Genomic DNA, 6,353 nt, shown 5'->3' on the forward strand with positions numbered 1-6,353 from the left:
GATTCGAACCCGCCACCTTAGGTGTATGTGGCTGGCGCCTTAGCTGCTTGAGCCACAGGTGCCGAGCCTCCACCAATGTTCTGCATGTCGCACCATGGAGGAAACAAGCCTAACCAGGGAAGGAATGGAATTAGATTCAACTCCTGTTTCTGATGACAATACCTAGTGACCTTGGACAAATCATGTCGTTTTGTTTTTCCTTGTCTAAAATAAGAAGCCTACATTGACTGATTCCTAAGTTTCTTTCTATTATAATAATTACATTTTAACAATAATCTGATAGGCGAGGAAAATATGCAAGACCTAGAGTTAGCAGATGTAAGCTAAATGCCTGATGTTTTTCATGCCTTATATAGTGGTAGAAATATCGAAGAAGTAAGGATTAGCTTTCCATCTAAGTCCAATCAGGCTACCATTTGAGACCTCATGAGAAACCCAGAGCAGAGCCACTCGGCTAAGCCAATCAGTATAAGATAATGTATGCTCTATCTTTAAGCTGCCAGATTTTAGAGTAATTTTTTTTCTCACAAGGAGCTGGCAGCGATGTGCAAATATCTTCCAGCCTATGAAGGAGTGGGAAGACCTTCTCTATAAGACTCCAGTAGGCAAAATAATGGTGAGAATAGCTTAGGATTCTCACTTAGAAATCGTTTTCTAACGGTCAGAACTGACCCACATGAGCAGGGAAGGAGAGTTAACAGAAGAGTCCCCACTGACACTTGATGGCACTGCCAGATATGTTGCTACAGAGGCCACTACCTGGGAAGAGAGGATGTCTTCTCAGAAATCCCATGGTTTGGGGTCCTGTTTTAGGCTACTTGATCTGCAACTCAGAGTGGGCCACAGCTGAGCTCTTAAATGGATATAGAGAGATGTTCTCACTATGTTACACTACAAGCTATTAGAGTTCAAGATCTCTGACTAGTGCTGAATGCTGAACAATAAAGCAGACATCTCATATCTTGGTGGGGTGAGCGTTTTCACAATATATTATTAATATTTACACCTGCACCGGCCTCTGAGTTTTCAGTGTGCTTTCACACCTCCTCTAGTTTGCCACCAACACGATGAGCAAGTGGCAGGGATGACTTGCCTCTTTCATATGAATGAGGACACTGAGACTCAGAGCCATTAAGTGATTCACAAGGAATCACACAGCTGCTAACTAACTAGTTGGGCAGGGATTTGGGACCTGGATCTTGTCCATGTTCTAAAAGAAATGTCATAAGAAAGCTGAACTGCAAGTAAACAGATCCTGCTGGGTGGTGGGGGCAGGAGCATTGGGGATGACCAGAGAAGTCTTTGGTACACTTCAAAGCTAATTAGAGCAATCAAACCAGTGAAGGAGAAACAAGGCTTAACCCATGTTCCCAGAATACTTTTCCAGAGACAGCCTTCCACCTGCCCTTTCTAAGCCAATCTCATTAAGGGAAGGAACTAGTGCGTGGCGCCTTGATTTGAAAATCAGACACTTGCACAGTTTCCTTTCCTAGAAAAAGACAGTTATCTCCTAAAGAAGATAGGAGGCAATGAGGAGGAGGAGGAATGATCGTCCCATGGGAAGGCAGCACTTCTGAGTGTAGAAAACATGGGCTTTGGAGCCAAATCAGCCACCTTGAATCCTATCTGCATCGCTTGCAAGCTGTGTGATTATGGACACATTATGTGCCCTCAGAGCCTCAGTTTCCACATATATAAGATAGAACAGTACTATGATGTACTACTTACTTCATGAGATTCTTGTGCAGATCGAACCAGACTGTATGCGTCAGACACCTAACATGAAGCCAGGCTCCCAATACTTGCAAAACAAGTATTAGTTCCTTTGCCTCCAACTTCTATTGTTAGCTTGCCAGAGCCTCCAGCTGTGTCATACCTGGGAGAGTGAATCTACAAATGTGCCCTTCTTCTTATGGTAACCTAACAGCCCATAGAGAGACATTCCTGAGCTTTAGCCCCAGGAATAGGAAACATTTGCAGTGAACAGTCTACCAGACTCTTTTACCTGGCTTCCCCGTGGCTAAGGGTATGCATCTGAAAGACAAGCAGGCAAGGCGAGGAGCAAGGCTCTAGCTGGGATCAGGATGAAACGTGGGACTGGAAGGACTTACAAGTTGGTCTTTGACTATGGAGCAAGGCACAGCCCCACTTGGGGTCAAAGCAGAGACACTGCAGAAAGGCTGAGCATCAGCAAACCTGCTTCCCTTTTTAAATTTATTTTACTCACTCAGTGAACCCATGCCACCTGAACTAGTTTCTTGTGGCTATTGCAACAGATTACCACAAAGTGGGAGGTTTAGAGCAACAGAAATGTATTTATTCTCTCACAGTTCTGGAGTCCACAGGTCCAAAATCAAGATCTTAGCAGCGCCTTCCCCCCCTAGAGGAGAGGAGTCCCTTGACTCTTCCAACTTGTGGTAGCTCTCAGCAGTTTTTGGACCCCTTGGCTTGTGGCTATATTAATCTCTTCTGTGAGAGATTCTCTTCTGTGTCTATATTAATCTCTCATGAATTTACTCTTGTCCCACTTGTATAAGTCAAGGTGATTTTCTCATCTGAAGATCTTTAACTTAATTACCTTTGCAAAGAACGTTTTTCCAAGTAAGGTGACAGTCACAATTCCATGGATTAGGTTTCGTAGATTACAACATGGACATAACTTTTGGGAGGCCACCATGCAATCCACAATACCACCTAAACCCTTTTACAGAGTTGATCAACTGATTCATGCCATGCGAGTCCGGGCATTACCCCTTCTGGGGGTATTTGCCTTATAAATATTATATTAACCTAAAAGAAATGGACAATGACAACTTCAAAAGGAAAAATAATCACCAATAGTGATATTTTGGGGGCTAGCAAGAAATTGTTTCTTTTCATCCGTGAGAAAGCTTTTCCTGTCAAACTCTCCAGAGGACTCTCCACTCCCACTTCTCATTGTGTGGCTTTGTATGTCCGTATGATACGATCATTCCCATAATAATCACAGACAAGGCTCGGCGCCTATAGCTCAACCGGCTAAGGCGCCAGCCACGTACACCTAAGGTGGCGGGTTCGAATCCCCAGCCCGGACCTGCCAAACAACAATGACGGCTGCAACCAAAAAATAGCCGGGCGTTGTGGCGGGCGCCTGTGGTCCCAGCTACTTGGGAGGCGGAGGCAGGAGACTCGCTTGAGCCCAGGAGTTGGAGGTTGCTGTGAGCTGTAATGCCACGGCACTCTGCCCAGGGGGACAGCTTGAGGCTCTGTCTCAAAAAAAAAAAAAAAATAATCACAGACAAGAGGGATGCATTATTCCTCCTGTGATTGGCTTAGACTAATCAGGAAGTCACTCCAGGGCTGAGCAAATGGGGAGGACTTAGTCTCTGAGAAACATATCACCCCCCCACCAATAGCAGAACAAAACAATCCCAAACAAGGAGGTAAAGCCTGGTGAATGACTATTGGAAGGCAGCCACCAGTGTCTGCCTGCCACGGGAGCTGCTTCCTTTCCCACCGGCCATAGGGGTGGCTGCTCTACCACACAGAATTTACCTAGCTGGCAGCATTTGGCTAAAAGACATACACACACTCTGGGAGGCCAACGCAGGTGGATTGCTTGAGCTCAGGAGTTTGAGACCAGCCTGAGCAAGAGAGATCCCATCTCCAAAATATAGCCAGGCATTGTGGCAGGTGTCTGTAGTCCCAGCTACTCAGAGGGCTGATGCAGAAGGATCGCTTAAGCCCAAGAGTTTGAGGTTTCTGTGAGTTATGAAGCCATAGCACTTTACCCAGGCGGACAAAGCAAGCAGCTATGAGAGAAGGTATTTGAATGAATGGCAACAGTATTATTTTTCAATATTCTTCCAAAAGCTACCTACCTCATCATCAGATAAACAGCCAAGCATGTCCTCTCGATATTTTAAGAAAACTGAGGTTTCAAACCTCAGGAAAATGTTCTTTTCAAAACTCAAAATGTCTCCTTTGAAAAATGATTGCCTATTCAGACAGTGCCTGAGAATGTGTTGGAAAGAATGTAGAAGAAGATGAATCAGGATACCTGCATTTAAATCAGGATGGAGATGTCAAGGAAATTAGCCATATCTGACTCAGCCTGATTCTGAACCTGTGGCCTGCAGGTAAAGGGTAAACTCCCCTCCTGTGGAAATGTTGAAGCAGCAGTTTTCTTGGGCAGCCCCTACCCTTCAGTTCACCAGGAAGAAAACTCACTAGCTCTACACTTACAGGGCTTATAAGAGCATTTAATACTGCCTGAGTTATGCCCTGTGAGATACTCTGTCAGGAACTGTTCTAATTACTCTTGCCTTTCAAGTCTGCCTCATGTTTCCCTGAAGCACAAAATAGGCTCTGGGCATCTTACCCACGGAGCGGCACTGACGAGAGTCTGGGTTGGAGCACTGGGACCCTGGGAGAAAACTCCTACTCCATATGCAGCTGTGCTGCCATGGGATATATCTTGTCACTCTCATGACATAGTACCAGAGACCTCCAACTGGAAACCCACAGTTTAACTTCTAAATTAGTTACATTTTAATTATTTAAATTTTTAAAAGAAAAGAAGAAAGATGTGGGTTTGGATTTGAATATTTGTTCTGTCCTTCCCACTTTCTCATTTCCTTCCAGGATTCTTATTTCATACACATGTATTAGGAAGCTTAAAGTTCTCCTCCAGTTCAGTGATGGGCTTTTTATTCAAATCTTTTTTTTTAACTCTCTGTTTCATTCTGGATATATTTTTTTATTTTTTTGAGATAGGGTCTTACTATTTTACCCAGGCTGGAGTGCTGTGTTGTCATAGCTTACAGCAACCTCAAACTTCTGGGCTCAAGTGACCCTCCTGCCTCAGCCTCTGGAGTAGTTCAGACTATAGGCACATGCCATCATGCCTACCTAATTTTTCTATTTTTTTGTAGAGATGGGAATCTCCCTCCCGCTCAGGCTGGTCTTGAACTCCTGACCTCAAGCAATCTTCCCACTTCAGCCTCCCAAAGTGCTGGGATTACAGTTATGAGCTACCACACCTGGCCCAGTCTGGATAGTTGCTATTGCTATGCATTCAAATCACTTAATCTTTTCTTCTGCAATATCTGTACCATTAATCCTATCCACTGATTTTTTTCTTCTCAGCTATTGTAGTTTATACCTCTAGATTTTTTTACTTGAGTCTTTTTAATATTATTATTATTATTATTTTGAGACAGAGTCTCACTATGTGGCCCTTGGTAGAGTGCTATGGCATCACAGCTCACAGCAACCTCAAAGTCTTGGGCTTAAGCGATTCTCCTGCCTCAGCCTCCCAAGTAGCTGGGACTACAGGTGCCTGCCACAACTATAAATGTGCCGTATAATGGGCACTTTTATAGTCCTTGTTTTTTGTTGCAGTTGTCATTGTTCTTTAGCTGGCCTAGGCCGGAATCCACCTGGGTGTATGTGGCTGGCGCCTTAAACACTGTGCTATAGGCCCGGGGGCCTTTAATATTATTTTTTTTGTCTCTAATCTTTTGAACATTTGGAATTGAGTTATAATAATTGTTTTCATGTCCTTGTTTGCTAATTCTAACATTCGAGCCAGTTCTAAGTCAGTTTCAATTAACTGATCTTTTCTTTATGGGATCTATTTTCTTGCTTCTTTGCTTCTCTTTTCATACTGGTAATTTTTTTTCTTTTGCTTTTTTTAAAAAACTGTTGAGGCCAAGATGTTGCTGGGTTTGAACCTGCTACCTCCAGCATATGGGGCCGGCATGCCTGACTCCTTTGAGCCACAGGTGCTGCCCTACATCTTTTCTTTTTATGTTGTAGAATCTTTTTTAAAAATTTAGATTAATATAAGGGTACAAATGATTAGGCTACATTGTGTATGTTTCTTTTTTTTTTTTTTTTTTGAGACGGAGCCTCAAGCTATCCCCCTGGGTAGAGTGCCATGGCATCACGCTCACAGCAACCTCCAACTCCTGGGCTCAAGCGAGTCTCCTGCCTCAGCCTCCCAAGTAGCTGGGACTACAGGCGCCCGCCACAGCGCCTGGCCATTTTTTGGTTGCAGCCATCATTGTTGTTTGGCGGGCCCAGGCTGGGGATTCGAACCTTAGGTGTATGTGGCTGGTGCCTTAGCCGCTTGAGCCACAGACGCTGAGCCCATTGTGTATGTTTCTAAGGTAAAGTTCAAGTTGTAGCTAACCCCTTCATCTAGTGTGGGTGTGCTGTACAATATGCCCATCAGATGAGAGTTTACCAATCCCCCTTCCTCCTCCCCTTTCCCTCCCTCAATCCCCCTCAACTTGAATATACTTGATGGCCATGTAATTGTTTTTCTGTTGGTTTCATATTTAGGGAGGGATGGAGTCTTGCTCTGTCAT

This window comes from Otolemur garnettii, unplaced genomic scaffold (assembly GCF_000181295.1).
Source record: "Otolemur garnettii isolate 467f Iridium unplaced genomic scaffold, OtoGar3 scaffold00024, whole genome shotgun sequence".
NCBI classification, from domain to species: domain Eukaryota; kingdom Metazoa; phylum Chordata; class Mammalia; order Primates; family Galagidae; genus Otolemur; species Otolemur garnettii.